Source organism: Dipodomys spectabilis, unplaced genomic scaffold (assembly GCF_019054845.1).
Source record: "Dipodomys spectabilis isolate Male_0828 unplaced genomic scaffold, ASM1905484v1 ptg000095l, whole genome shotgun sequence".
In the NCBI taxonomy this organism is placed as follows: Eukaryota; Metazoa; Chordata; class Mammalia; order Rodentia; family Heteromyidae; genus Dipodomys; species Dipodomys spectabilis.
Window position 1 is genome coordinate 16,818,577 of NW_024870772.1, and position 8,512 is coordinate 16,827,088.

Here is an 8,512-nt window from a genome sequence, read left to right on the forward strand (position 1 = left end):
GTCATAACTGCTGCTACACAAAATCACATACACTTCAATGATCAGTTAGCAAATATCGGTGTAATTTTTCATTTTGAAGCTTTTCATTAAAAAAAATTCATAAGTAAAGCTTCTTCATCAGCAAAAAAAGGTGATGAATTGAACTACTTAATATGTATGTTAATATACATTGTGCTTGGTAAATACCAGGATGTTCTGATTCTAAAGTAAAGAGGATTTCTTCAGCATCATTATGTGCCTGTTTTCTAGCACCATTATCTCATATAATTTGCTACTTGTGGGAAGACATTGTTATAGTAACAGAAACTTAAACTAGATTAAACAAGCAAAAAATAATAATTTTGTTACCATGGAAAATTAACTATTTCTATCAACAAATTCCAAAACAGGTTAATTTCCAGGTAAAACAAGATCAAGAACTCAGTATTCTCGGCTGTAATTGGCCTACTTTCCTTTTTTTGCCTTTGCTTTCCATAGTCCCTTGTGAACGCTGGCTCTGAGAAGCTGAGTTTTTAAAATCATTATTTACCTTATAGTTTCAAGAGAAATATAGTTTTCCATTGCTAGTAATTTTAACAAAACCAGCCAAATTGGCTTTTAATGGATTAACTAGGTCCATGGATACATGTATGAATAAATCTCTATGCTATGGAGATTGAAAAGCAAACTCAACCAGTGTTAGGAATGTGGTCCTAAAACTAAAGAATCAGGACCACTTGGACCTTGCACAACAGGATAAAGATGGTTTGTTGCCAAAAGAAAAAAATCTGTTAATAGAATAAAGACTTATACTGGCTGCTTAAAATTAACAGATACTCTACTACAAAGTCCAAACATGTTTGAGGCTGCTATTATCACTATCCCAACATGTTTTGTTTTGTTTTTTTACTAGACAAGGGAGGTCAGTATTTTTTTTTTCTGTGAAGTCAGACAGTAAATCTCTGTTGCAGTTTTTGCATGAAATTTTGTTTTAGCTTGCAGGTTATGACCTGGCTACAACAGTCACAACTTGCTCACTATTTCAGGGAAGGGGAGTAAGGAGGTGAAAGATGGTTTGGGGAAGTATTTTCTTTTTTGCTCTATAAATAAGATATATTATATTTAAATTAGAAATAGATGGTTTTACCTTCCAATGATAATGTTTTACTACCATTTATTCATTATACAAAATAATGGGTTCCTGTATGACATTTTGATAAATGTATATAAAGTATTTTGATAATGTCTGCTTATCATAACCAACATTTACCCTCCTCCCCATCCACAAACTCCTAAAAGTTCCCCATCTACTATACAATCTACTTTTTAGATATCTCATGTGAAAAAACATCAAGTGGGTTTGGGAGTTGTTTTTTTTTTTTAATTTTTAAGTAGTCATGCATAGGGTTTTAAATTCAGTATTTCTGTTTATGAGCAAAAACCATCTTGATCCATTTTATCTCTTCCATCATTCTCCCTCATGTTTCCTAAGCCCACCTTTCCCATCCATTTCCTGATTCCATTTTCCACATATATAAATTAAATATTATGACCACATATTCACCTGTTGCATTCTTAGAGCTAGCCAACAAGGAGTGCTCAGTAAGCATATGCTCAACAAATGAATGCAGACTTAGTTGATTTATAGAACAGAAACTTGAATTGCAAAAATGAATTTCAGATTCATTATATATTGCATTTAAATAAGCAAAAAAGGAAATATCTTTAAGAACTTGATACAGTTCATCTAACTTCATCTTGTTCAGGAAAATAGAGCTAGAAAAAAAGTGGTAAGGTTAAAGTGTAGTTCTTTATTCAGTTTGAAATATATCATACAATGAAGGTATCTGTTAAGACCAGATGAAGAAGGTTAAAAAAAAGTCCAAAGGATCTGGGGAAAACATCTTATGTGACATCACCCAGATGATAAAGCACACAGTCATTGAGAGACCATGAATAGGCAGGTGGAAAAGTATGCTACTATATTTTAAAGAATGGATCCATCTAACTTTGGCTTTTGATCTCCTAAAAAATGGATCCAATCTAACTTTGCCTTCTGAGCTCCTAAAGACTTAAGTAATCAGTTACTTGTGGTCACATTTGATAGGACAAGTATCTGTGGTAGCAACTAGAGAAATGGAGATCTCATAGTATGGAATGGATAGGAAAAAGAAAAAACTACCTTATACTAGAGAGTTTCCATCAATTGATGCTTTAGTGTTTCATTCTTGTCTTTAACATACTTACTGGGTTCATATAGCCCTTTCTCCCACATTCATCTTTGTAGGTCATTACTTCCTCTTAGTTCAATAATCCTTCACTCTCACTGAGGTACTTAATCCCTTCACTAGGCATAGTTTTCTTTCATTTCGCTCATTCTTGTCCTGCCATCTTTTTTCTCCTCACATAGTTGAAAACATATTTGCATGGGATCAAGTGCATCTAACTTCAGCTCTTGTACCTTGTTATAGTTAATAATGCTCTGACACAATGATTATAATTGTGCCCTTATCCTCAGAACCTTACAATGATACCTTACTTGGTTTTAAAGAAAAGCAACTGAAAATGGCATTATGTAAGGATGCTGAGATGAGACCACACTCAATTCAATGACTAGTATTCTTAGAAAGGAAATACACAAGAAAACAACACAGGGACAAAGGCAGAGATTTGAGTGATGTGAACACAAGACATACACAAGGAAATAAGAAAATGTGATCACAAGTTGAAAGAACTGACAACAGCTACTAACATCTCAGAGAAGCACAGAAGAGATTTTTTTTCCTTAATGTCTTTGGAGAGAGCTCAACAGAGTTGACATCTTGATTTTTAGACTTCTGGCTTCTATATCTGTGAGCAGACAAATTTGCATTGTTTGAATGCCAGATAGTTTGTGCTAATTCATTACAGAACCCACAGGAAAACAGTATACTTCTTTCTTCTTATACTCAGCATCACTGTAAACCTCATATCCTCTAAACCTCTCTCATATACCATGACAGAACCTGTCATCCACATGACTGCTGAAATAACACACTAGCATTTTTAAGTCAATGAATGCACAGTTCTCAATTCCATCCATTCTCTTGTTTGTTTTTTCTAAAGAAGTGCTTTAATATGCTCACTCTTAACACAATCTTATTTTTTCTTTCACTGAAAATAAATACAAGCAAACAAATAACTTTTTATAGATGCTGTAATTCAACATAGCTACCTAGTATTTACTCTGTATATGTGGATTAGATATGGATATTTACGTCTAACTGTCTAAAAGCCAGTCCATTCTATTAGCATTTCGTCCAGACTTTTACAGAATCACAAGTTGATGACCTACATATACTCCCTTCTTTTCTCAATCTTCAAATTTTCACTCTAAAATCCTCTGTGTACTATTGATGACCTGGTTTCCTTCTCCCCTTTTATAGTAAAACTCCAATGAAACAATTATCTGAGCTGTCTCTAATTGTTTTAAAAAAAATTTCTGGTCCAGTAACTTCTATACAACCACTCTAATGTTGTTCTTTTTTTTTTTTTTTTTTTGGTCGGTAGTGGTGCTTGAACTCTGGGCTTGGGCGCTGTCCCTCTGCTCTTCAGCTCAAGGCTAGTGCTCTATCACTTGAGCCACAGCACCACTTCCAGTTTTCTAGTGGTTTATTGGAGATAAGAGTTTCATGGACTTTTCTGTCCCGGCAGGCTTTGAACCACAATCCCCAGATCTCAGCCTTCTGAGTAGGTAGGATTACAGGCATGAGACACGGTACCTGGCTCCAACATTGTTCTTAAGGTGAGTCATGACTTAAGTGTTGCTGAATTTTGATAATCAATTCTTATTTTCTCTTTTACTTGACTGATAATTACAACCTAAAAAATAGCTGGCACTTCCTTGTTGATACCATCACTCCTAGGCTTTCAGAATCCATGTTCTTTTTTTTTCTGTTCCTACTGTATTGACCCTCTTTTCTTCTCCTTTATTGTTTTTATTTCTATTCTTGTTTCTCATCTTTTCTTAATTTTTCATTTTTTTTGTTTATTGTGCCAGTGCTGGGGCTTGAACTCAAGGCTGGGGCACTGTCCCCGAACTTCTTTTGCCCAAGCTAATACATGGCTCTTTGAGCCACAATACCAGTTCTGGCTTTTCTGAATAGTTCATTGGAGAGAAGAGTATCACAGACTTTCATGTCTGGGCTGTCTTCCAACCTTGATCCTCAATTCTCAACCTCTTGAGTAGTTAGGCTTGTAGGTGTGAGACACTAGTAACAGCTAAGTATTTCATTCTCAAGACATATATTTTCTCTGAAATATTTGAATTAATTGTTAATTATATAATTGAGGACATGTGAGCATTAATTATTAATGTAATCATTAATTATTATAAGCTTACATGTATTTATTAGAAATAAGAGTTTCACAGACTGTCCTGTCCAGGTTGGCTTTGAAATACAATTCTCAGATCTCAGATCTCTTGAGTAGCTGGCATTACAAATGTGAGCCACCATCTCCTGGCTCTCTACTTCTTAATTTTGACACACCCTAAAAACATTTGTGGTCTTCTTCACTACCTACACTTTAGGATTTTACATTTCCTATTAGAAATCTCCATAAATTTAAATAGGAATCTTCATGAATTTAGATACCACTTATTACTTGATGAATTCTAAGTTAATGTTCACAGTCAAGATTCACCTTTTGAAAGTCAGACTTCTGAATTCAACTGTTGACTTGGCATTTTCATTTATTTGAACTTAGTAAACATCTCAAGTCTAATATCCAAAAGCAGAACCTGAGCTTGATCCACTAGTTGTAGAAGACAAAAGCCTTCCTTGGCTCAAGGAAAACTTAGTTATAGTTTCAAAAAATAACACAATTACTCTCCAGCTCAGTCGAAGCATTTAGTCCAATTCACCATTACATCTCACTTGGTCTTCTAAATGATTCATTTTCACTCCTTCAGTTTTTTTTAAATTTATTTTTAAATTCATTCTTAAGCAGAATTGTTAGCATTCTTTTTAAATCATGCTTCAGATTACATCACTTTTCAGTTTAAATTTTCCAAGGGGAATTCAGCAAGGAAGCCAAATACCTTAGAACAGTATATATTCCTTTGAAACTTACCTTAACTCTTTATAGACATCACCTTCATCGATTCTGTTACAGTGATACCCTTGATGTTTCTGAAAGGCATCTGACTCCCTATCAATTTAAAGAATATGTGCTGTCATTCCTTCAGTTGAGATGCTCATTTCCTAGACTTAGGGAGCAGTAAATCTTTGGTCTCCTTTTCATCTCTGACTCAAATGTCATTTTCTCAAAGAAGCTGACCACACTATTTGAGAATTTCCTGCTATCAAATATCTTAACATCAATATTTTCTTTCATTGCTCCATTTTCCATAACCCTACCACTCTATGTCATACTGTATTATTAATTTGGTCAATTGGTTCATTGTTTAACTTTATTTTTTATACTGAAGCATGTTATTCATATAGTATACAGATTTTTGTCCCTCTTCACCATGGACATGTACTGAATTAGCAAAATTGAACTAAATTACAAAAATAATGTTCTACTGGACTAAAAATGACTAAACGTGAATTCCCATTTTCACATTCTCACAAATATCCTGTAGGACTTTGCGCAATCCTCCTCTCCAAATTATTAGTAAATTGAACAGTTAAGGAGAAAAGAATAGTCAGAACCCTTTGCAGATGCCAGCATTTCATAACACTAAAATCTTATCCTAATAATTTATGAGATTAAAAGAGAAGAAAATTTGGCATTTATTTGATACTACCATCATGGTAGAAATATTAAATAAGTAATTTTCCTTCTTGAAGGTACTATCATCTGTGAGGCTCAAGGATCCTATAGGCAAAAAAAGCTGAGATTTTAGCACATTATCTCTTAGTAATTAACAGTAGTCATCTGCTGACCTATTTTGTTAGAAGGTATGTGCTGTTTTTGTTACTGTCATGGACCTGTAACATATTAGCTGTCCTATATTCTTCGCTTCTCCTGGTAACTCACAGTTATTTATCTTGTACATCATTCTAAAGGAAGGAATATATTTAGAAAAGAACCACAATCTGGTAGCAATCAGTTTAAGAAGTGCACAATTTATATAGACTCAGCCAATCATTCCCCTTCCTTTGAAACCACAAGAAGTAGTAGCATTATAATATTTCTGGGAACTATTTAAAGTTAGATGCCTAACCACATGTAGATAATTTTTACATAAAAATTCAAAGAAGAAGGAAGGAACAGACTGACTCCAATACTTAGTTCATAGAGCATTGGAAATTCTAATTTCAGACATCCCCAAATTGGGATTGCAACCCTGCTCCTTTGACATTGAGATTATTTGCATTTACCCTGGACTTATAAAACTATACATTCTCCTTTCTAGCAGTCATGTTTTTGGTATTTATAAAGACTATATTTTTACTTCTGAATAATGTATTTGTTGGATTTAGAATTTTGGCCTAACAAGGTAGCAGTATTACTTTTGATACTCAAAGGGCATGCCTTCTTTCACTATAAGTTATCATAAAGTCCAGGTGAATATTCCTTAGAAAGTGGAGCTGAATTAAGTAGACAACACTTAGAGCAAATAATTGGAATAAACTTTTCCAACACTGGTAAATATTTCTAAGAAGTAACCATGAAAATAGAGCCTGGGGTGGCAGCAGCAGCCGAGGCAGGGCGGTGCCAGCAGCAGCAGCTAGGAACCCTAGACTCCCCAGCCTTGTGCCTCTCTCCCCCGGCCACAGAAGCAACAAAACTAGGTTTGGGGCTGTGGTACTTGGGGCTGTAGTAACAAAAGACTCCAGACTTGGATTTGGAGGGAGGTGGCAAAGGAGAAGCTAGAGGCTAAATAAGCTAGAAAGCAGTTTTAGTGTTCCAGTGAACAGTCCTAGGCTAGAAAATCACACCAAGTGTGCCACCACAGCAGAGAGTTTGGCTAGAGTGGAAAATCCAGGCACTTCCTGGAAGATGTGTCTGCCACGGTGGCGGCAGCAGTGGTGGCAGCAGCAGCTGTAGCCACCATACCAACATAAAGAGTCCCAGACAAAGATGCCAGACACAGCAGGTGAACAGATCCTACTCACCACCAGCAAGAACTGATAAGGAGTAGAAATCTTCATCCTGCAGATTGCAGACCAGAGACAACCCAAGATCCAAGACTCTGGCATGAGTAGAACCCTAACATCCTCACTCTTCATGGAGCAAAGGTGGGAAGGCAGCCCCTCCCCCACCACCAGAGATCTCTGTCTTTGATACTGACAAAGGCCCCACTGAGCAACTAGCTCCAATTCAGGCCTTGGAAGAAAACAAAAGAGTCATTTAGCAGGTCACAGGAACCTGACCTGACCTGCCAGGCTCAGCTCCACCCAGGGAAAAGTCACCCAGCCCAGGCAGAGAAAGCTCTGCCTCTGGAGGAGTGACTATCTTTTTTTTTTTTTTTTTTTTGGTGAGTTTCTTCACTGGGTAAACAGAGCCAGAGGCTACACCTCCCTACAGCAGCATAGACAAACAATTGAAACTCAGCAAACATAAACCCTGAGAATGGCTCCAGGCTGGGCTCTGTGAATATCTCAGGAGCTAGCCCTCAGGGAAAAGCTACTGTTGCTGAAACCCTGTTTGCTACTGTTTGCTCAACCCTACCCAGAACCTTGCCTTGTCAGAGCATCTCCAAATGAGAGGAAACAGCCATTGCCCTCTTTTGTGATATGCAGAGCAGATCCCTCATCCACTGAAATAGCCTGAGAGGAGGATCACAGAATCCTGGGTAAAGCAGAACATTTTTCTGCCTGCTTAAACAAACTGACTTAAGAAACCAATCAAGTCACAGGAAAACCAAACACCACAAGCTGACCAGAGATTCCACCAAGAGACTGGTAACAAACACAAGAGAGATCCACAATCTTCCCCTCCCCAGCAAAAAAAAAAAAAGAAACAAAGAACTCTTTGTTCTACATTTTTTTAATTTTTTAAAATTGTTTTGTATTTTTCTCTTTCTCTCATAATTTTTATTTTAGATGTATATGTGTGTGTGTGCTTTTTTTAAAGTCTCTTTTAACTTTTGGTCTTTATTTTCTTTTATTTTGTTCTCTTTGTGTGTGTGTGTGTGTGTGTGTGTGTGTGTGTGTGTGTGAATTATTTGCTGTTCTGCTCATCCCCATATATATATATACCCATCATCGATTATTAGATCTTATCCCCCATTGTGTACATACTTAATCCAGAAATGTATTACCCAATTCTGAACCTCTTAGGCTTAACTTCTTTAAAAACAGTATTATCTCTTTATACCTATATAATTTTCAAGTATTCCAATTTTTAACATTTTTATTTTTTTATTTTTCATGTTTCCTTTCTATCCCCTCCTTTCATCTATCCTTTTCTTCTCTCAATACCATTTCTTTCTACTAATATAATTTTTAAGTGTGTCATCTCTTAAATTTATATTTTTCCATTTTTTCTTTTAAAAATTTTTTTATTTCCTCCTATCATTCTGTCCAATCCATTTCCCTCT